Raw genomic sequence first — 24,177 nt, 5'->3', positions numbered from 1 at the left:
TTCCATGACCAGGAACACATGATAAAGTGGTCTCATGAGAGCCCCCCTCTCTTTTCGTATTCTGACTGTATTTTATTTCCTTGTACAGATGAGGCATTCAATGTCATGGAACTGGTTTAAAACATTTCTTTCATAAATTCTGTGCATAGAGGGGTTGGTGAGCAGGTGTGTTTTATGCTCGCTTTGATATCTATTGTGTTGGTGCCTGTGTCCCTCCAGACCCACCCTCCATCTCTGCTATCCTCCTGTGTGGCCCAGGACACTGACCAATATGGATTTCACCAGTGGACTCCCTTGCCTGCTGGCTTCCTGTGGAGTTGGTCAGTAGGGAGTCTCGGGAGAAGCCAGGAAGAAGAGTGAGGTGGGTTAGTAATCCCCTGGCTCCCTTCCTCCTGGGCTCCCTGGGCTGTCTGCATCCCTGAGCCAAGGCTGTTGGTCAGGCAGCCCTCTCCACCCAACTCTTCTTCTCTCTGATTTTGGTGACAGCTCCCTTCCCTTGTGTTTTCGGGCCTAGGGATGTTGACAGGTGCCATGCTGTTACTAGACTAGGGCCACTGCATCACCCCTTGTGGTTTCGCTATACTCTGCCCACACCTTTTGTAAATCCTCCCTTTGTTAAACTCTCTTCATGTTACCCAGCTTCAGGGTGCCATCTGCTTCCTGCTGGGATCCTATTTGATATGACCCTTTAGTTGAAACGGACATAGAGATACTGCCATTTTAACATTCTGTTACGTGCATTAAAAATATAGATTCCTTAGGCCCCCATTAGACCTACTGGATCACAGTCTGTGGTCGTGGCATTTGGGAGTCTGCATTTTTAACAAGCACCTCAGATGATGCTAATGCTCACTAAAGAGTCAGATTTAACAGAAGCCTAACATCAGTTCAGGAAGTGTAGAGATCAAGTTTTGAGTGAGGCCTAACCTGCAGGGATTGAACTGTTTTGCTGCCTGGAAGGCTTACTAAGTTCACATTGGTAAAGTGCTTCCAGGATCAGTAATTGAAAAATATTGTTTCCATATTATCCATGTAGCATTTGTGTTTTCTTTTATTTTCTCTAAAAATTACTTCTTTTAAGTGAATTAATTGATATTTTTGACTGCCACACAAAACTCCTATGTGTGGTCATTTTCTTTTACTTTCCTTGAGATTATAGACATTGATTACCAGTATCAGTTCAAGTTAATTGTTGGCCTAATACACAGATCTAATATCACATGTTGTTAATACTCCAATTTAATAAGCAATGTTTGAAGTAACTATTACTGCTACATGTTTCCAGAACAACATTTTTTAAAAGGGAGATTTTTGGAATTAATTTTACTAAGGACGTGACAGGCATAATAATGGTCCACCAAAAATGTCCATGTCCTAATCCCTGGAACCTGTAAATGTGTTATGTTACATAGCAAAGAGGAATTAAGGTAGTAGATGAAATTAAAGTTGCTAGTCAGATGACCTTGAAATGTTGAGATTATCCTAGAATATCCGAGTGGTCTCATTGTAATTACAAAGATCCTTCTTAACAGTGGAAAAGGAGAGCAGAAGTCAGTGCCATGTGATCTGAGAGGGACTAGATCTGTTGTTGACTCTGAGGGTAGAAAAGGGTCATGAGTCAAGGAGTGAAGGCTCCCTCTAGAAGCTGGGAAAAACAAGGAAATGCGTTTTCCCCTAAAGCTGCTGGGAAGGAACACAGCCCTGCCAACACCTTGGTTTTAGCCCAGCGAGCCCTGTGTTGGACTTCTAACTTACAGATATTTAAAGATAACACGTTTATATTATTTTAAGCCAGTAAGTTGCTGATAATTTGGTACAGCCACAATAGAAAACTGATATAAAGGTTTAAAAGAAATATGGAGAGATTTCAAATAAGAAATCAGTGCTTTAACTGGGGTCATTTACCCTGCAAACCTCAAAGTATGCAAAGGCTGTAATTATCATGTCTGAGTGTTTGAAAATTTGATTCATTCCTTTGGCTCTCTGGTGGGTGACATCATGAGTTTTTGATATTTTAATTATGGGGTTGGTCGGGGAAGCACATTATACACAGAGAGCAAGAACGAGGAACCTGTGACCTGCTGTTGGACCCACCCTGAGCCAGGGCTTGACTGCCTGGCTGACCTTCAGTGAATGGCAGGCCAGCCCCTGAGAGAAGGTACCTCCTTAGAGACCCTGTTCTGTTGTGTCTCTAGGAACCTGTCAGCCCATCACTGTGCCAGTGGTGGAGGCTAGCCAAGGAGCAGGAGTACCTGTCTGATTATCTTTCTTATCTTTTCCATTTTCTATTGTATTTTTTGTTTTACTTATTATCTCCCAATTCTCATACTAAAATCTTTACATTTGCTATCATGTTTTTAATTCCCAAGAACTAATTATTTTATTTTTGAATGATGACAAATACTCCTTCCTTGACAAAACAGTAGTCAGGCTCTGCTGAGCCCTCTTCTTGACTATGTCTCTCCTTGGCCTGCTGGCCCAATTTTAGCGAGAATCCTGCTAAGCCAGTTTAGTGAGAATCCCCCAACCCTTGATATCCAGTCAAATTCCTCATCCCTCCTCCGCCCGCTTTGATACCTAACAAATTTCTTCTTAGCAATTTCCCATCTGCTGCTGGACTCCCTCATCCTGCCCATTGGCTGTAAATCCCCAGCTGTCCCTAGTGTATTTGGAGTTGAGTTCAGTCTCTCTCCGCTACTGCAAATAGTCATGGTCCTTGTTGCAGTAATCCTGAATAAAGTTTTCCTCACCTGTTTGACTGTCCAGTGCAGCTTCTCTTTGACAATGCTTCTTTCATAGACTCTTTTCCTTCTTTGTTTTAGTTCAGTATCTTCTCTTATCAATCAGAGAACATTAGGGATGGGCTTTTAAAGTTTTCTTTTCTCTGCATTTTTGAAAGTCCACATTTAGGTAGGTTTTTTTGAAAATTTAATTGCTCCATTCTGTTTTACATATTTAAGAAGGGGGCACTAAAATTCTGATTGGCAGTTCTGTGTGTGACTGGTCATTGGAAGGGTTTTAGTGGAGGCTGATTAGACGAGGCCACTTCAGTTGCCTCTGCCTCTTCCTGCATTTCCCCACCATAAATACCTGTGGCTCCATGCTCTGGGCCTGAGTTTTTCCAAAGAGAAATTTCCCAAACTCCCAAACTCCTGCCTGTTGGGAAAGATATAAGGCTAGTTACGTGAGTTCTGGATGCAAGCGTGAGCGAGACACCGGGAATCTCACCTTCTAATATGTGGCTTTTATGTACTCCCCCCGTCTTTAATGTGATACCCCTTATTCTCTGTGTCCCTGGTGTCCCCTAGCCCACAGTCCCTCCCATTCCCCATCTCCAGAGAGTGGATTTGGAGTTCTCTGCAGGTGTGGGGGAATATCTAGAGCAGTCTTACACAGGTGCCCAGTCAGTCGTCCTGTTTTCACCCCTGCCCAATTACCCACTCTTTTGGAGGTATACGGTTACTCTGCTGAGTCTTTTAATCATTCTGAGGAAGTAAAGTTGGTTGGTTTCCTGGTTTCTTTCACTGCTGTTTTAAGATTAAATTTTCTCAGGTCTGTGAAGTCAGGATCACTTGCTTGTCTACTCTCCATCCTCCAATATTTTGTTTCTGTCTTCTGTTTTTGGAAGGTCTTTCCTGAAAGTGGAGTATCAGAAGGTGTTCAATGTATCATGTTTAACTGGAAGTAAATGTACATTTTAGAAAGGTTTCCAAGGTATTAACCAATTATCTTCTGGTTTCTTCTCAGTCAATAAGAAATTCAATTTATCTTAACATCCCAGTTCCTCCCAGCAAATGTAGAATTAATAAATGGTGATGGAACTATAGATTTCTTATATAAATAGGTACACTATGTTTCCTTGACACTTTTAAAAGGATATAAAGAAGTACTATATTAAAGAAATTCATTTGAAGGCAAAGAATTTACAATAGCGTATAAATTACATAAATGGGAACTACTCACCCCGCATATTGCGTTAGAGCTGAGGATTATCTCAGTAATCACCTAACAATAGGGGTCCATATTGATTTAAACTGCTAATTATGTCAGGGATGTGCCCCCGAGTCAGAATTTTAAATCTAATTCTGTTTAATCTGAAAACACTTCCTGAACTCTGAGTTGTAATTTAAACAGAAAAGATTACAGACCCTGGCAAAACAACAGATCTGAGTAGCTTATCCCACAAGAACTGATTAAGAACTTTTTCATCATCTTTTATGATGACAGAATCTGGGCTTGTACTTTGGACCAAGGAGACATAAACTGGGATAACCCAAGCGGAATAAAGCTCCCAACAAACTCAGAATTAATAAATGATGATGGAACTATTCAGCCATTACGAGTGGGTTTGTCCCTTGTTTGTTAAGGGCATTTGAGTGAAAAATAAATGAGAATTTTATTAGAATGTAAGGAATGAAATAAAGAAGAATTAAGAGGAAGCATGGAGGAAGATGGTGAGTTCCTATTTGGTAAAATCCAGGACTCACCTTTCTCTGGAATAATGCCTCAAGTCTCTGCCTTCCTTTTAAAGGATATAGAAGTAAACACTGACAACAGCTTTTTGTCAAAGCCAAAACTGATTCTTGGATCAGTGCTGTCATGTTCTTCTTTTACATAAATTAAATTTGATAGTGGCTGAGATTTTTGAGAAATATTTTGGGTCATTACTGATCAGCTCAGCCACTCAAAGGACTCTGTTTAAAACAGTGTCCTGAAACATCATATGAATGTTTCATTTTCTTAGATGTTTAGATCCAAAACAGGGCTTAAAATATCTTGTTGGTAGATAGATATGAATTTTTGGCTGTCAAGGAGATGCGAAAGATTAGTTGAATTGACTCCTGCTTCACTCCATTCCAAATACATGTTATAATGTTCCAGAACGTTTCCAAATTAAAAAAAGAATGCTTCTTATTGAAAACAGAGTTCCACAAGTTGATGCCAGGTGGTAAGGAGAATCAATTTCTAAAGAATCCTCTGGCACATGTCTTTTTTTATCAGTAGCATAACCTTTAACAATATTCTTTCCATAAACCTCTTTTACCTACAAAATAAGATTTATTTTCAGATACTCTTTCAACAAAACCGAACAGTTTTTTATACAAGGAAAAGTATACTAGATAGGCCTTCATACTATGTCTTTAGTTTCAATACAACAAAACAGACTTAAAATATTTTTTTGAACTACTTTTGTCAAATACCCGGTTAGACTATTGCATTGTCAAATATTTAAGTCTGCAAGTATGTATCAGTTAAATGTGTTATTGTGTCCTAGACTACAGAAAAATATGTTTTCTGGTTTAATTTTATGAAAACACCTACCATGGTGCCTGTCACATGATAGATGCCTATTAAACATTTTGTGGACTTCAACACCTGTTAAATTTTTTGACTACCCACTGAAAAATAAAAGGTTTTCAGAAGCAAATGATTAAGCAAGACTTAAGCCTTTTAGGCAAGTGAAAATGAAGAAATGTTCAAATCATAATCTTAAAGCAAATAATTTATCTATCACTTAACTCTTAGGTAGAATTGCTATTTTGTTAGTACTGGATGTAAAATATCAACTGTACCAGTTGGTATATGGCCGCTGCTCTGAGTACCTACCCTTTCTACTGCCCTCAGCATCGTGGACCTCCCTATGATCCAGCAATTAAAGGATTTATTGAAGAATCCAGCCTGGCACAATAAAGGGTCTTTAGGACCCAGAGGCCATTCTGATTGACAGATGTCTGGGATATACTGTTGTCAAAGATCTTGACTATCTCTCTTTACTCACCAGGTGATATTTACTTGAGAAAATCAAATAAATTTCAAACATAACTGGAGGCAGATTTTATTAGTGTGCAAACCAGTTCTTTTTGGGTGGTGGGGGGATAGAATGTATCATTTCCTAAGCTCTTTTTCACAGAAATATTGTTCATTCACTTGAAAAATGCTGGATTGAGCAAAGTTACACCTATTTCTTTGTTGTAGAACTTTTCAGAGCCTTTAACATATGACTTTACATTTTAAATCTCCTGGAAGGGATATCTCTATTTCCAAACCTTACTTAATGATGAAACTTTTTTTTTTAACCATGGGACACCAATTAATATCAATTGATATGATGTGTATTAAAATTTTAAATATTTAAGATAGCCCTTGCTGCTTCTCATATTTATTAAAAATCAGCATTATTCACTTTTTGAATTATCAGTTTTATGGCAGAGCAGAAGAAAAGTTAATGTTGATCAAAGCAAAGAAAAGTCAGAGCTGACTATTGTAGTCAGAGCAGGCTAGATCCAGCTATGGGAACGCCCAATCACCGAATCCTAGCTGGTTTCACACAACAGTGGCTCGTGCAAAGCCTGCTGTGATTCGAGACACTTTCCTTTAAGTAGAGACCCAGGGATGGGGCTGCTTTTTTTTTGTGTTGAGGATCTGGTAGAATGTTTGGTGAGCCCGCTGCCTCTACTGAAACTGTATTGCAAAAATCAGGATTAGGTAGTTTCGTATGTTGGTTGTCCTTCATTTTAATTTTAGTAAATAAATACATAACAAGCTATGTGTTTTCACCCTTCTCCAAAAGTATTTTTTCCATTCTGCAAATTATCCATGGAAAAGTATCAACTGGCTTTGCTTAGAGTGTCTATCATTTTTACCATCACATGCTCAGGTATTTAGTTCACGTTTTTGAATATTCAGTCGATGCTGTAGACACACAGGGTTGAGAATTTGGTTATCAGATGTCTATGATTTTTCGCATCTTGTTTATATATCAGTATTGTTCATTTTAGTGTTACTGATTCTTTGTGACTATTTGGTTAATTTATGTGTAGATACTTAAACAAGAATGCTACATTTTTCCCCCCTAAACATCAAACATGCTTTCTTTTACTATGATTATTTTCTAAAAGACACTTGCCAAGTGAGAAATCATCCCTGATTTTGTCACAGCTGACAGTCTCTGTTGAAGAGATTCTTGTCTTTGTTATCAAGGGAACAGTGCAAAGGGTACGAACACTGAGAGAACTTCACAAGAGCAGATGAACGTGGTATCCTGTGGTGCCTGGCCTAATCAATTATTATTAATTTTTCAGCTTTGTGAGTAGCCTATCCACTCACATTTATTCAGATGTTAATAAAGCTTCCAGTATTACCTCCTGCCTCTCCTTGCTTTGGAACACTTTATTGGAAGGAAAGCAGCTCACTTTAAGCTGATGTAGACCCGTGCTGAGGGATGCTGTGGTGAGGGAAGGAATGAGCTCCTTCTACTATTACTTAGATATTTTTCTGAACTGATTTGGACTTAACATGGTATGCTAATATAGTTTTTTTTCATGATGCTATGGGGGGGGGGAAAGTATCATTTCCTTCTGTTGCAGGAGAAGAGGGTATGAGAAGATGGTGTTGTCCCAGGTCTCTTGCAAGTCTCTGGGACGCACCCTGCCTAGTGAGGATCCTTGGCTTCCCATGGGAAGGAATTCAAGAGTGAGCTGTAGTCGAATAAAAATAGATTTATTCAGGGAGATACACACTCCATAGACAGAGTGCAGGCCGTCTCAGAAGGCAAGAGAGAGCGACTAGAAGTTATGGGGTGGTTAGTTTTTATGGGTTCTGTAACTTCATATGCTGTCAAGTGGGAGGATTATCCCAACTACTTTGGGGGAGGGGTGGGGATTGCCAGGAAATCGGCCACTGCCCACTTTTTGACCTTCTATGGTTAGCCTTGGAACTGTCACTGCACCTGTGGGTGTGTCATTTAGTATGCTAATGAATTACAGTGAATGTACAATGAAGCTCAAGGTCTACTGGAAGTCATATCTTCTGCCATCTTGGGCCAAGTTGGTTCTAACCAGTTTATGTCATATCCTCAATTGCTGTGTCATTCTTTTAATGGTTGTGCGGTACCCCCTTCCCTCCTGTCTCACTTCTGCCCTTCTAAGTTCTTGTCTGGGGCCCCTATAACAAGACAGAATAACAAGAGGAAAACATATCAAATATATTAATGTAATTTTTACATGATACAAGAGTCTTGATAAGGAAAAAAAGTCTTAAAGAAATAGTTAAACCAGAGTGTTTTCACTCTAGGTTTGATGAAGAGTGAAAAGTCATGGGAAAATGTGATAAGACAACAGTATGGGCTATGCTGGGGGAAAGAGCATGGCCTGTTCAGATTCCTTTCAGCGTACCTCCATCTTGGAGATAAGAATGTCCCTTTCCTCCCAGCATAGGGAGGGCCCCTCTCCCATGAGGGTGTTGTGACCTACTTCGGGGGAAGTTCAGAAAGTCCTTTCTGCATGTGCTACTTCTCAAATTTTTTCAACTTAAAATGTTCAATATGCCGTATTTGGGGGTAGGTTGTTCTGAACTTCATCAGTGCTATGAGTAAACATCCAGGAAAGCTCACAACTATACCTGGTACTTTCCTTCTTGGGTTGCCTTACTCATTCTTCCCAAGTTCTCCCAGCAGGTATAGCCTTTTCCAATTTAAGAAATTCATTTTGAACAGGTACTGGGTAGCAGAGATACTGAGCCCCAAACAGTAGTATTTTCTCCTAGTCTTGTGAATTCAATGCTTTGAGAAAATAATTTTCCCTACAAAGAAGTTGGAGTTAGGGTTTAGGGAGGGTTTCAGCTTGTTGGCTCTTAAAAATTAAAAAAAATTAAATTAAACTAAAAAGCAATATATGTTCATTGTAAAAATATTAGAAATGACCTATAAAGAGTAAGGAAAAAAATCCATCCTTAACTGCTACCACTCTCCTACACAAAAGTGATTACTATTGTCATATGTGTGTATATTTTATGATCTTGTTTATGATCTTTTCTCTGTAGGTATAAATAATTACCCCTATATAGATCCTCAGGGTGGCAACAATAGAATAGACAATTCCATGTTTTCTTCTGCTCTTACATTTTGTAGGTGCTTTTCTGTGTTTTTTACATAATCTTCATGGTTATCATTTTAGTGGCTAACAGTTTACTGAGTTCCATTTTTGAAAATGAGCTATTGTTAGAAGAAACGGAGTCTGCGCAACATTTCCCCTTCTATCCTTTTGGTTTGAGCAGCGTTCTAGAAAATATAGGACGTTTCCCCCTCCACCTTGGGCATGTGTTCAGTCACCTCCTTATTCCCCTGTTTTCCTCTTTCACTTAATATGATAAATATTTTTTCATCCAGGCATATGAATGATATTAGAAATTTACTTGGAAATAACACGTGAAAGAAGTATTCTGTGAGGAGGATCTTTTTGGATAGGGTTGAAGACAATATTTTTAATTGTATCTGACATTGTCTTCCAAGATGAAAATAGAAGGAAGGGCAGCTGTATTTTAACTGCAGAATTGTGCATATATGCATCTGAGGAAATTTGTGGAAACAGCTTAGGAAATGATCATCAATGCCTTGAACAGATTCATTACAACGTGTGTACTTATTTAAGCATATTCTTGGGTCCTCTGCATTCACATGGCCTGATTTGTAATATATGCCATTTTTTCCCCAGAGTTTGCATATCAGAGATGATTCCTTTTTATTTTTTTCCCCTTCTTGTGCTGCTGCTTCTGCCTCTACCTGGGATTATGCAGATTCTGGTTTAAGTCTCTTTATTCTTTTCTGCAAGTGCACAGCATGATGGGCTTCATTTCTGGGAGGAAATGATAATGGATTTCAGTTTTCACCAGTGACATTTGGAAACTACATGTCTTAAATAATATGTGTGCCACACAATAGAAACGGTCACCCTGTTCCAAGGGTGTGAAAACATAAATAAAATAGCAGTGCTGTAAATATGTAGAGGCTAAATCTTAAAATGAAGGTAGGGGGTCCTAATTATTTTAATGGAGCCAATTTTATGATTTTTTTCAAGCTGGATGTAGAGGACAATCTTATCGATAGTGGGTACTTGGGATAATCAAGGGAAGGCTCTTAGAAAGGGTTTAATTTATTCTGTCAGATATTCAAGGCTATAAAACATTTCAACAAATCAAAGCCATCATTTGAGAAATAATAAAGATTAAAAGGCAGCGTCGGACACCACAAACCCGGGTCCTCCCTGCCCTTTAATCCGAGTACCAGTTTTATATTAAATAGAGCGTACTTAGCATTGATTAGCATTTATCTCAGTCTGACTGGGTGTAAGTGCCTTTTGATGGTCTAGATGTAAAGGGACTCAATTTCTTGTCTAAAACAACTGAGTGTCTATCTTTTGTTTATAAAGATAAGCATACTGTGTGGAGATTGTGAAGAGAGAGCTTCCATACACTTGCCAGACCTGGGCTTAATGGCTGCGGTCCACAGATGGAGGAGAGGAAACAGTACTTGAAAAGAGCAGCGGTATTTCTCTAAAAGGCAGTGATCTCGAGAGAGAAGATTGCTGAAACCCCAAATTCCAGTTTTGGCTCTTGAGGTCAAGAAATCTTTGCCTTATTCCCAAATTTCCATTTTCCACCTTCCCTTCCCACTGGCAGAGACGGGGAATCAGTTACCTACCTTTACGAAAACACATGTTACCGGGCTTCTCACTCCCACGCTGTCTATTCTGTAAGAGAGAGAGGAGGCTTTTCTGTTCCAAATGCCTGGGAGGCCCTTCCTCATTTCATATGCCTGAATCATCTGGGCCCTTGCACTTGGAGTATTGACTGGTGGCAGTGACACCGCCACCTTGGTGTAATATGTCTTTCAAGCGAGAAGCCTCTCCTGGTCAATACTGAATCAATTTGCTCTGGCAGTCTAATTGAATGCCTCCCTCAGACAAATGGTCACTGGGGGAAGGGGTAAAACCTTGATATGCAGATCTGCTCTGAGGCCCCAGAGAAGGCTGTTTTAAAATATATATTCCTCTTGAGAATATATCTATGTATCTCAATATTGTGTATACATAATATAGCCTGTAACAGAAGCAGTGCTGGTTATTCACTCAGCAAAATGGATGTAAATCAATCTGTTGACAGCCTTCTTTTTTGTTGAACTATTTTACTTTAACTTGATCCCTGTATAGCAAAAGAGAGACAGACAGACAGACAGACAGACAGACAGAAATGGAGAGGAGAGAGAGATCGAAGCTCTAGAATGACTCCTAGGATAAGGAATGTATTGCCTTAGAATTTTAGGTATGTTGATGTCTTTTTAAAAATTCACATCATTTCCATTTAATAAGTTACACTGATGTTCTAATTATTTGATATCTTTTTTTTTTACATTTTTTATTGATTCATAATCATTTTACAGTGTTGTGTCAAATTCCAGTGTTCAGCACAATTTTTCAGTCATTCATGGACATATACACACTCATTGTCACATTTTTTTCTCTGTGATTTATCATAACATTTTGTGTATATTTCCCTGTGCTATACAGTGTAATCTTGTTTATCTATTCTACAATTTTGAAATCCCAGTCTATCCCTTCCCACCCTCTACCCCCCTGGTAACCACAAGTCTGTATTCTCTGTCCATGAGTCTATTTCTGTCCTGTATTTATGCTTTGTTTTTGTTTGTTTGTTTGTTTTTGTTTTTTAGATTCCACATATGAGCGATCTCATATGGTATTTTTCTTTCTCTTTCTGGCCTACTTCACTTAGAATGACATTCTCCAGGAGCATCCATGTTGCTGCAAATGGCATTATGTTGTCGGTTTTTATGGCTGAGTAGTATTCCATTGTATAAATATACCACCTCTTCTTTATCCAGTCACCTGTTGATGGACATTTACACTGTTTCCATGTTTTGGCTATTGTAAATAGTGCTGCTATGAACATTGGAGTGCAGGTGTCATCCTGAAGTAGATTTCCTTCTGGGTACAAGCCCAGGAGTGGGATTCCTGGGTCATATGGTAAGTCTATTCCTAGTCTTTTGAGGAATCTCCACACTGTTTTCCATAGTGGCTGCACCAAACTGCATTCCCACCAGCAGTGTAGGAGGGTTCCCCTTTCTCCACAGCCTCTCCAGCATTTGTCATTTGTGGATTTTTGAATGACGGCCATTCTGACTGGTGTGAGGTGATACCTCATTGTAGTTTTGATTTGCATTTCTCTGATAATTAGTGATATTGAGCATTTTTTCATGTGCTTTTTGATCATTTGTATGTCTTCCTTGGAGAGTTGCTTGTTTAGGTCTTCTGCCCATTTTTGGATTGGGTTGTTTATTTTTTTCTTATTGAGTCGTATGAGCTGCTTATGTATTTTGGAGATCAAGCCTTTGTCGGTTTCACTTGCAAAAATTTTCTCCCATTCCGTAGGTTTTCTTCTTGTTTTATTTCTGGTTTCCTTTGCTCTGCAGAAGCTTGTAAGTTTCATTAGGTCCCATTTGTTTATTCTTGCTTTTATTTCTTCTAGGAGAAAATTTTTGAAATGTATGTCGGATAATGTTTTGCCTATGTTTTCCTCTAGGAGGTTTATTGTATCTTGTCTTATGTTTAAGTCTTTAATCCATTTTGAGTTGATTTTTGTATATGGTGTATGGGTGTGTTCTAGCTTCATTGTTTTACATGCTGCTGTCCAGTTTTCCCAACACCATTTGCTGAAGAGACTGTCTTTATTCCATTGTATATTCTTGCCTCCTTTGTCAAAGATGAGTTGACCAAAAGTTTGTGGGTTCATTTCTGGGCTCTCTATTCTGTTCCATTGGTCTATATGTCAGTTTTGGTACCAATACCATGCTGTCTTGATGACTGTAGCTCTATAGTATTGTCTGAAGTCTGGGAGAGTTATTCCTCCAGCCTCTTTCTTTCTCTTCAGTAATGCTTTAGCAATTCTAGGTCTTTGATGGTTCCATATAAATTTTATTATGATTTGTTCTAGTTCTGTGAAATATGTCCTGGGTAATTGGATAGGGATTGCATTAAATCTGTAGATTGCCTTGGGCAGTGTGACCATTTTAACGATATTGATTCTTCCAATCCAAGAGCATGGAATATCTTTCCATTTTTTAAAGTCTTCTTTAATTTCCTTCATCAATGGTTTATAGTTTTCTGTGTATAATTCTTTCGCCTCCTTGGTTAGATTTATTCCCAGATATTTTATTACTTTGGGTGCTATTTTAAAGGGGATTGTTTCTTTACTTTCTTTTTCTGTTGATTTATCGTTAGTGTAAAGAAAGGCAACTGATTTTTGAACATTAATTTTGTAACCTGCTACCTTGCTGAATTCTTTGATCAGCTCTAGTAGCTTTTTTGTGGACCTTTTAGGGTTTTCTATATATAGTAACATGTCGTCAGCATATAATGACACTTTTACCTCTTCTTTTCCAATTTGGATCCCTTTTATTTCTTTCTCTTGCCTGATTGCTGTGGCTAGGACTTCCAGGACTATATTGAATAGGAGTGGTGATAGTGGGCATCCTTGTCTTGTCCCAGATTTTAGTGGGAAGCTTTTGAGTTTTTCACCGTTGAGAACTATGCTGGCTATAGGTTTGTCATATATAGCTTTTATTATGTTGAGATATGTTCCCTCTATACCCACTTTGGCGAGAGTTTTTATCATAAATGGGTGTTGAATTTTATCAAATGCTTTTTCTGCATCGATTGAGATGATCATGTGGTTTTTGTCCTTTCTCTTGTTGATGTGATGTATTACATTGATTGATTTGCGTATGTTGAACCAGCCTTGTGTCCCTGGGATGAACCCCACTTGGTCATGATGTATAATCTTTTTTATGTGTTGTTGGATTCTATTTGCTAAAATTTTGGTGACGATTTTGGCGTCTATGTTCATCAGTGATATTGGCCTATAATTCTCTTTTTTTGTAGTGTCTTTGCCTGGTTTTGGTATCAGGGTGATGGTGGCTTCATAGAATGAGTTTGGGAGTATTCCCTCCTTTTCAATCGTCTGGAAGAGTTTGAGAAGGACTGGTATGAGTTCTTCTTTGTATGTTTGGTAGAATTCCACGGTGAAGCCGTCCGGTCCTGGACTTTTATTTGTAGGGAGGTTTTTAACTGCTATTTCTATTTCCTTTCTAGTGATCGGATTGTTCAAGTGTTCAGTTTCTTCTTGATTCAGTTTTGGTGGACAGTATGTTTCCAGAAACTTGTCCATCTCCTCTAGGTTATCCAGTTTGGTTCCATATAGTTTTTCATAATATTCTCGTATGATATTCTGTATTTCTATTTTGTTTGTTGTAATTTCTCCATTTTCCTTTCTTATTTTGCTAATTTGTGCTCTCTCTTTTTTCTTCTTTGTGAGTTTGGCCAGAGGTTTGTCGATTTTGTTTACTTTTTCAAAAAACCAGCTTTTGGTTTGGTTGATTTTTTCTATGGTCTTGTTAATCTCTATTGTATTTAATTCCTCTCTGATCTTTATTATTTCCTTCCTCCTGCTGCTTTTTGGGGCTTTTTGTTCTTCTTTTTCTAATTTATTTAGGTGGTGGGTTAACTTGTTTATTTGAGATTGTTCTTCTTTTTTGAGGAAGGCCTGTATCGCTATAAACTTCCCTCTTAGCACTGCCTTTGCTGTGTCCCATAGGTTTTGAGTGGTTGTGCTTTCATTATCATTTGTCTCAAGGTATTTTTTAATTTCAGCTTTGATTTCCTCATTGATCCATTGTTTTTTCAATAACATATTGTTTAATCTCCATGCTTTTCTTTTTTTCTCCTTTGTTTCTCTGTTGTTGATTTCCAGTTTCATGGCATTGTGGTCAGTAAAGATGCTTGAGATAATTTCTATCTTCTTAAATTTGTTGAGGTTTCTTTTGTGTCTAAGTACATGATCGATCCTGGAAAATGTTCCATGTGCACTTGAAAAGAATGTATATTCTATTTTTTGGGGGTGTAAAGCTCTGAAAATATCCACCAAATCTAGTTTTTCTATTGTAGTATTTAATTTCTCTGTTGCCTTGTTTATTTTCTGTCTGGAAGATCTGTCTAGTGATGTTAATGCAGTGTTAAAATCTCCAACTATGATTGTATTCCCATCAATATCCCCCTTTATCTCTGTTAGTAATTCTTGTATGTACTTAGGTGCTCCTATATTGGGTGCATATATATTAACGAGTGTAATATCTTCATCTTGTATCACTCCTTTAATCATTATAAAATGTCCTTCTTTATCTTTCTTTATGGCCTTTGTTTTAAAGTCTATTTTGTCTGAAATCAGTACTGCAACACCTGCTTTTTTGGCTTTTCCATTTGCATGGAATATCCTTTTCCATCCTTTCACTCTCAATCTATATGTGTCCTTCTCCCTAAAGTGGGTCTCTTGTATGCAGCATATTGAAAGTTCTTGCTTTATTATCCACTCTGCCACTCTATGTCTTTTGACTGGAGCATTTAGTCCATTAACATTTACAGTAATTAATGATAGATGTGTGTTTATTGCCATTTTGAACTTATCTTTGCAGTTGAATTTGTATATCCTCTTTGTTCCTTTCTTCTTCCTTTTGTGGTTTGGTAATTTTCCTTTGTATTATCATGGATTTTATTTAATTTTTGTGACTCCCTTGTAAATTTTTGACTTGTGGTTACCCTTTTTTGTAAATCTATTAACCTATACCCGTTTTTAATAAACTGATAATAACATGATCTCAAACCCATCCTACTGTTAAAAAAATTTTTAAAAAGAAAGAAAAAAAATTCTATATTTCCCTGCCTCCCTCTCCCACTCTCAGTGATTTGTATGTCTTCTTCTGTAATTTCGTGTTTTCTTTATTTGTAATTCATGAGTTATCACCTTTCCAGTTGTACGTTTCTCATTTCTGTAGCATCCTGCTGCTTTTCTATTTAGAATAGCCCTTTCAATATTTCTTTTAGCATGGGTTTAGTGTTGCTAAACTCCTGCAGCTTTTTTTTGTCTGTGAAACTCTTTATTTCTCCTTCTATCCTAAAGGATAGCCTTGCTGGATAAAGTATCCTAGGCTGCATCTTTTTTTCATTCAGGGCTTTGAATATATCTTGCCACTCCCTTCTGGCCTGTAGTGTTTGTGTAGAGAAATCAGCTGAGAGCCTTATGGGGGTTCCCTTGTAGTTCACTCTTTGCTTTTCTCTTGCTGCCTTTAGAATCATTTCTTTATCCTTGACTCTGGCCATCTTGATTATGATATGTCTTGGTGTGGGTCTATTTGGGTTCTTCCTGTTTGGGACCCTCTGAGCTTCCTGTACTTGGATATCTGATTCCTTCTTTAAGTTTGGGAAGTTTTCAGTCATGATTTCTTCAAAAACCTTTTCAATTCCCTTTGATCCTTCTTCCCCTCTGGGACCCCTATTATGTGAAGATTGGGACGCTTTATATTATCCCAAAGGTCCCTTATGCTATTATCATTATTTTTTATTTGCTTATCTTGTAGTTCTTCTGAATGGGTGCTTTCTGTTGCCCTGTCTTCTAGATCACTAATTCGTTCCTCTGCATTAACTAGTCGGCTTTGCACAGCTGTTAGATCATTCCTCATCTCTGTCAATGAGTTTTCCCATTTTGCTTGGCTCTTCTTTATAGCTTCAGTTTCATTTTTGACATATTTTATTTCTCTAAGCATTATCTCTTTTAATTCCTTCAGCAATTTGATCACTCCTTTTTTGAAATCTTGATCTAGTAGGCTATTGATGTCTATTTCATTGAGCTTTCTTTCAGGGGATTCCTCTTGTTCTTTTAATTGGGAAAGCTTTCTCTGCTTCTTCATCTTGCTCATACCTCTCTGGCACTGTGGTTTATGGAGTATCAGTTGTCTATTTTGGATCTTAAGGATTTTATCTATCTAATGCCTATTTAGGAATACAACTTAGGAGAAAAAAAAAGAAAAAAAGAAAAAAAAGAGAAAAGAATAAGAGAGAGAGAGAAAGATTTTTAAAAGAAGGGAGAAAGAGGGTTTGAAAACAATGTATAATGAATAATAGAAGAGCGGGTTGAAGCAGAGTATTAATCGGGTGGAGACATCCTTTTAAAACCTTTAAAAAAAAAAGGGGGGTGGGGAGATGAATATATGTGTTTGAAGCCTGTGTCTAATCAATAACAGGACATCAAAACCCAAGAGAAATAGAAATGAATTAAGAAGTAAAAATTGAGAGTAATTGAAAATAGAACAGGTAAAAACAGATTAAAAAACAAAACAAAACAAAAACAAAAAACAAAACAAAAAAACAAAAACAAAACAAAAAAAAAAAGGGGGGGGTTTGTCAGTGTTCTCCTGGAGTGTGTGTGCTTTTAATGTGATGTCCTTCTGTCTTCGTCCTGTTTTGGAAGCTCAGCTTGTTTTCATAGGCCCTCCCTTGGCGCCCTCTTCTGTGCTGCTCCCAGCACCTGTCGGCAAGCAGATCGCGCCTCCTCCTAACACGGGGTCAGATGCAGCTCTCCTCTGCTGCGGGCGGGCGGGTCACTGCCCCTCCGGATGCCGCAGTCAGATGTTGCAGACTGGCCAGGCAGGAGGGCGGGTCGTGCCCCCTCCCAGCACCTCGGTCAGGGGTTGTGTTCCTGCCCGACAGGCGGGGGGCCGCTCTCCCCCTGCCTGCGCCGCCAGTAACTCCGCTGCTCTGTGCGGCTGCGCGCTCTGCGCCGGCGCTCCGCCCTGGTCGCGCTCCGCCCCGGTCGGCGCTCCGCCCTGGTCGCGCTCCGCCCCGGTCGGCGCTCCGCCCTGGTCGCGCTCCGCCCCGGTCGGCGCTCCGCCCTGGTCGCGCTCCGCCCCGGTCGGCGCTCCGCCCTGGTCGCGCTCCGCCCCGGTCGGCGCTCCGCCCTGGTCGCGCTCCGCCCCGGTCGGCGCTCCGCCCTGGTCGCGCTCCGCGGGTGGGCTCGGGGAAGACCGAGGGGCAGCCTCGTCCCTGCTCCGAGCCAAGACCCAGCTGCTTGTTTGTCTTTGTGGAGCAAGTTCTCTGGGGGACCAGAATGGAAGGAGCCTGTCTGCCCAGGGCTGTAGGCCCGTCTCAGTCTGGCCCTTGAGGCTGCTAAGCCCTTCGGTGCAGACGCAGGTTTCGCCTCTGCCCCCGCCTGGGTGTTAAGCGCCGGAGAATATGGCGGCTCTGCCTGGGCCCTGCCCCTCTTCCCCTGAAAAGTTTCTGCGGGTTTTCAGAGACGGGGGTATGCACCCTTCCCCGCAGAGCACATCAACCTTGCTGTTTTACGGAGGGCCCAGGTTGTTCTGTCCTGTACACCCACAGCCCCAGCGCCCAGCCCCTTGCAGTCCCCCGGAGCTGCCTCCGTGCAGCCGCCCCCGTCCTCTGCCCGGCTTGTGCAGCCTGGCCCTGCCCGCCGCTGCCGGCCCGCATCTCAGGCTGGGTGTCGGGGGGACGCTCTGTGCCCGTTTAACTCAGTTCTGTCAGACAAGGGCTGCTCTGTACAGATCCGAGCCCTGGAGGCTCCCCCTCCATCCCGCTGGCCCCTCAATTGGAGAGGGGAGACCCAGCGAGCGAGCGCTAGTCCTCCTTTGCCGCTCCCTCCCCGCGGGACCCATCCCGGGCTGCTTTGCCTTTTGTTCTTTCTTTTTCCCTTTTCTCCTACCAGATTTTTGGCGTCTTTATCTTTTGAAGAGGGCGATGATCTGTTGGAGTTCCGCAGGTGCTCTGGTTGGCTGAGTGGGTCTGTAGATGTGGGTCTTGGTGTATTTGTGGGAGAGGGTGACATACAAGCGTCCTTCTACTCCGCCATCTTGCCCGGAAGTCCCTATTTGATATCCTTAATATTCATAAAATACAGCTTTTTCCTAAGAAGACCGCGTTTCTTTCTTAGTGTTCCATGGGGGGGCGTATAAGAAGAAAGGGACAGGAAACTCTCCTGTGAGCGCTCCACACTGTGTTAGCTCCTTTCTGGAAACTCTCCCTTTCTGCCCTTACTCCAGCCCCACGAGAAGTAATAATCCCTGATTTACAGAGAGGAAAGCTCAGAGAGCTTGGTAACTTGCCCAAGGTCATTTAGTTACTAATCAGTGCAAACCAGACTCTGGTGTCTCCAAGCCAGTGCTGCTTTTCCCATGGGGCTGGATTTCAAATCACTTTTGAAAATGGTGTCTTGGGGACAGTTTCTCTTACTCATCTTATTACCTAAATGGTGTGAAAATGCATTCACACTCTGTAGACCAGTTTTCCGTTGCTGCTGTAACTAACTGCCACAAACTTAGTGACTGTAAACAAAACAAGTTCATTAGTTTTCAGTTTGGCAGATCAGAGTTCAAAAATGGGTATTACTGGGCTAAAATCAACTTGCAGGCAGTCTTGTGTTCCTTTCTGGTGGCCGTAAGGGCGAAACTGCTTTCTCACCTCTTCCAGCTTCTAGAAGCTGCCCTCACTCCCTGGCTCATGGCCCCTTCCTTCCTCTTCACAGCCAGCAATGGCCGGTTTTTCCTCACGTTTTATCTGTCTGACTTCTGCTTTTGTCATTGCTATGATTACTTTGGGTCCAACTGGATAATCCAGACTAATCTTTACATCTTAAAGTCAACTGATGGATAACCTTAATCCCATCAGCAACCTTAATCCCCCTTTGGGTGTGTAGAATATGGACATCTTTGTGGGATTGTTATTCTGCCTACTGTATGTTATGGAATCTTTTTAACAGAATAATACAGTAGTGAGAGACCCAGGATTTGAAGTCGGATGGCCTGAGTTCAATTTGCTCTCTCACTGTGTTCCGGGGAAAATCAATTACATCCTCTGTGCCTTGGCATTCTCATCTATAAAACGGGAATGATAATTTGTGGTGGAGATTGAGCTAATGTGTACAAAGTGCTCGGCACAACCAGCACGTGACATACAGTAGATGTCCAATCATTCTTGGCTATTATTGTCTACAAAACATTACATGGGTGCAGGGTGCACTGTGCTGCACAAAAGGTTTCACAGATATTATTTTATTAGATTGTATACCGTACTGTGGCACTTACTGTTAATACACTGATAATTTATCATGAAGTTATTTTAAATCAAAGTTGAAATTGTAAAAAAGTTAGGCTTAAAATTAAAGGGAATTTAGGGGGAAATCCACTATATTAATACTTTATAATTATTTAATTTTTTTAATACTTTACCTACATACCTTCTATAGTTATTTTCAAGCTTCTAGAAAGTAGAGACAATATTGTTCATTCTGTAGGCACTTGCTTGAACATAATTAGCATGTGATGAATGCAGGTAAATGCCTGAAGGGATCCAAAGAGATAGAAGTGGCCAGAGGTGAGGGCTGAGGCTGGGAAGTGGTGAGGTATTTGCATTCTACTTTTTTTTGTTGCATTGAAATTCTCCTAGTGGGTCCCTTGACCTTGATATGTTTAAACTTTTTGACTCGTAGAGGACATAGAAACTTACTGAGGGCGTTAAGAGCTGCCTTGAAAATTCAGTGATTTTGGCTTTGGCCATAGGCAGGTAACAGAAAACTGTCTCAAACTGGCTAAAACAGTGAGGCTTTTATCAACTCATGTACCTGAGAAGTCACAGAGGTGAGTCTTCAGGTCAGGCTGGAGCCAGAGGTTCATTGATGCCATTGTTTTGTCTCTTCCTTCTCTTCTCCGTTTTCATTATGCCTCATGTGGTCATCAGATGGCTGCAAGCAGCTTCTAGGGGCCCTGTGCTTCCTTGTGTACGCCCTGCAGGGGAAGACAGCACAACTTTCAGTAGCAGCCACAGGAGGGCAAAGAACTGTGTTTCTTAGAAGGTTCCAAGAAGGACTTCTCTATATCTCATTAGCTGAGGTGGAGTCTCACGCGCTTGTGACATCCCTGAATCAGTCATCACAGTGGCCAAGGGAGAGCAATGTGAGGTCACCTGGAACCACTGTGTGTGTGTAGGGGAGAGGTGGGGGGGGCAGCTTTTCCCTAAAGTGGGGTTGCCAGCTAAAATACAGGATAGACAAAACTGCATCGGGGAGAGGTGGATTCTGAGCAGCCAAACCCAGCAAAGGTGAAAATGGCTCAGCACATCTGGGGGTATAAAAGAAGAAATTCTTCTCTTAGGTAGTGAAATCTGGCTGAGTTGGGGTCCTAGTCTCTTATCCCTTTGTAAGCAGATCTTGTGAGTCATTCTTCTTGCTCATCATCCTGTTGATTTATGGAGCATTTCCTAAAGGTTTCGATGGGGAGATTTACTGTTAGAGTGTAAGCACTTCACTTAGTCACTCAAGGGTAAATCCTTGTTGGGTTCCCAGTCTGACTGTAACTGGGCCAAGGAAGCTAAATCTTCATGCCTGTACACAAGTGTGAAGAACTCACTCACTTACCTCAGACGGAGGGATTTTGGGAAGGACTTAAGTAGTGTGGATGAAAGGTGCACTGTCAGTAACAGAGATTGACAGTTTAAATTTCTCATACTGGAGTCACAAACCTAGGGTGGCTAGGAGTGGGACAGGCTGAAATTGGAATATAAGATGGGGTGGAAGCCTGACATGCATTCCATAGGGCCTGGTGTGAACTGAATTGAGTGATTTGAAACCAAGCAGTTACATCACAGTTCATGACCTCTACTGGGAGGCCCTAGAGAGGAACCTAGGATCGAATCTGTCAATTAAAATCCTATTTTTCTCTCCAAGAAGTAGGCCCTCTGGGTCATCTGAGAGCTTCCACTGATGATGGACTTCACATTTTAACTGCTCTCTCTCTAAGTAACTACCTCCCTAGGGTGGAAGGTGCAGATCCCTTGGTGCATACAAAACTTCCTTGAGCAATGAATTGACTTCCTGCAGGTCAGCTCAGGAAAGGCCACAGGGCAGGGGCTAGGCTGGGGGCAAGGACTAGGGTTAATCCAGGTTGCTTAAACAGCATCCGCTTATGTGGGTGCCATTTTTTCTCAGTTTTGTAATGTTTGAGTGCTAGAAGAACAGAGGAAGCCTAAGTATATTGAAACACATTTATTAAATTTCACACGTTAACATTTCAAAGAAAAATAAGAGGACCCACATTAATCATATTTTCAGTAGTTATTATACATACGACAATTAGTCATAATGGGATTTTCTGCCAGTTATTCTAATTAGTGTTACATAGCCAGACCAGTATCGAGCATTCCCTCTGCTTTGTTAGTTTTCCAGAATCCATAAATAGCATTGAGGCTTGTTGGGATCCTTGAAAGCAGCCCATTAAATAAAACCCTCTGTCCTGCCTGAGTGCTAAGAAAAGTAAGAATTAAGACAACAGAGTAAAACAGATGAGAATTCAAAATGTTACCTTAGTTACTCCTAAGGGCTCAGCTGGAGGGTGCTTTCTCACCTGGTCATTGGCTGTGCTGGGCCGTGGCTGACTCACTCTGCGGGGGGACAGGGACTGGGGATAAGGGATGCTAGGGGCTGACTTGGGGCTGCCCTGGAGGAACACCAAAGAACCAAGAGGTGTAAAGGAAGGGCTGAGTTGAGCATGTCCAGTTTATTCCTGCAAACTTATCAGTCAGATAGATCACTCCCAGAGAGAGGTCAATGGGAGTTGCACTAGATGAGTTCCCTTCATCAGGAGTAGAGAAGTATTCCTACTTTGTTTGCTTGTAAACAGTTTTTCTAGATGTTTTATACTGTGTAATCCTCTCTTTATGTACTGACTCAGCCATACTGTCATCCAAAGACTAGATCTTGGACTCGGAACAGCCATATGATTTCCTTCATCCTCCATTGTCCCTTCCTCTACCCCATTCCTCCTCCTTTTCTACTAAATCTGGCCTCAGGATTCTTGAGGTCCTCTTCTATATTAATTTAAATTATTTATATGAAATCCCATATTTAATCCCATTTGGAAGGTTTATAGCTTGTCATGTGCTAGTCATTTTGTATACATTATCCCATTGGATCCACAACAAACTTGAGGAATAGGGCTTTTTCTTATTTATTCTTTATCTAGATGTAGAAACTGCCTCTCAGAGAGGGTGATTCATCCAAGGTTAAAGGGATAGTAAGTAGTGGAAACAGGATTCATGTCCAAAGCCTGTGAGGAGCTGATAACCCCAAGCACTTAGTTCTCCAGTCTTGGCAGGAGTGAAGGATGAGCATCAGTCGGAGATGAATGCAGCTCCCCTGACCCAGGAGGTGAGCGAGGTCACACAGCTCTTTGACAGAGGTGGGTACAGGAAGGAGCATAGTTGGACACAGAGCTCTCTGATAAAGCGGAGGGAAGGTAAGAGAAACATAACTTGCATTTTTAATATAGGTCTCTGTCCTCCTAGCCGTACTCTGTGGGAAAAGAAGTTAGAAGCTGGGCAGGCTGCAGAGTTAACTTTTCTAGCTTTCATGCACACTGTAGGGCATGGACTTGGGAAAGGCTTGGTTTGCCTTTGGGTGGCAGCCCGGGGGTGGAGAGATAGATGTTCAGGTGTGTAAACAGTTGAATGGAATAGTTTCTTGACCTGCTTTTCTCAGACAGGCACCTGTTCTCAACTGCTGGCCCCCAAAGGCCTCTTCTCTCCAAGGACACCTCTTTCCTCTCCTCCGCTCTTTCCCCAGTCCAGGACCCTGGCAGGAGAGGAGTGCATGGCAGCCTGCACTGCTGAGGGTTCTTCTGGCTCCACTGTCAGCAAGACCTCTCTGTTGATGGAGGAGAGAGAAAAGGAAGCGTGTATTCCATTTTTCTTTCTTGGGGCATGGATAGCTGTGCCCTTGCAGGGCTGTTTCTGAGGATCTGTGGTTTCCTAACCATCTTTGTCTCTGGAGCAGAATGTTTTCCTTTACTTTCTTCTGGGTTGGTAATGCCATAAACCTTGTCTTACTTCTTCCTCTGGGAGACCTGTGTGTGCCACACCCACCCGACTCCTGACCACTAATCTAAATATTAAGACAACCAGTCATTCAGACCCCATCTATCTATAGCCGTGCACTAGGAATAGTCATCAGATTGACTGTACCATGTGCACTGAATTTGCTTTTTGATTCAGCAGAAACTTGCAAGTGTTATAGCTCAGGGATAGTGTGCTGGTAAATTTATAATATTTAGTTTTCTTCTTTCCCACTTGTCTGGATACCTGATAGCAATAATAAACATCGCACCCAGAATTATGGGCACTATCCTAAGCCTGTAGTGTGAGCATGACTCAATATTTGGCTGAGACTTGTGGAATCCATTGGTAATTTACTGGTCTGTTTTATGGTATGGGCCCAAGTTATGTCATGAAATTCTTAATTGCAGAGGGGTGGCAAAAGGAGGTTTTAGAACATTATTGATGATGTTTTTGAAATACTTAGGATTTCCCAAAGCAGGGTATCCTATTGCTTGATCACTGGTCCATTGGTAATTTTAATTGGCCTCTGTAGATTTATTCATTTCTCCTGTTTATACTAAAAATAAAATTAATAAAATAAAACAATAAAAATTCATTGTCT

At 40.8% G+C, this 24,177-nt stretch overlaps 1 long non-coding RNA gene across 2 annotated transcripts; it reads right to left on the bottom strand.

Moving 5' to 3' along the window:
* Window positions 1-3,454: 3,454 nt before the first annotated feature.
* LOC140687039 (uncharacterized) lies at window positions 3,455-20,572 on the bottom strand. Of its 2 annotated transcripts, none has more exons than XR_012061063.1 (4): window positions 20,311-20,572; window positions 18,397-18,570; window positions 10,478-10,526; window positions 3,455-3,635 (listed from the first exon to the last, which is right to left on the bottom strand). It is a non-coding gene; the product is annotated as an uncharacterized lncRNA (long non-coding RNA). The 2 variants fall into 2 exon arrangements; XR_012061062.1 differs by having other exon boundaries at window positions 18,397-18,558.
* Window positions 20,573-24,177: the final 3,605 nt, after the last annotated feature.

This window comes from Vicugna pacos, chromosome 2 (assembly GCF_048564905.1).
Source record: "Vicugna pacos chromosome 2, VicPac4, whole genome shotgun sequence".
Classification (NCBI taxonomy): domain Eukaryota; kingdom Metazoa; phylum Chordata; class Mammalia; order Artiodactyla; family Camelidae; genus Vicugna; species Vicugna pacos.
Note: the sequence above shows the minus strand (reverse complement) of the source record. Positions and strands in the feature narration are given on the sequence as shown.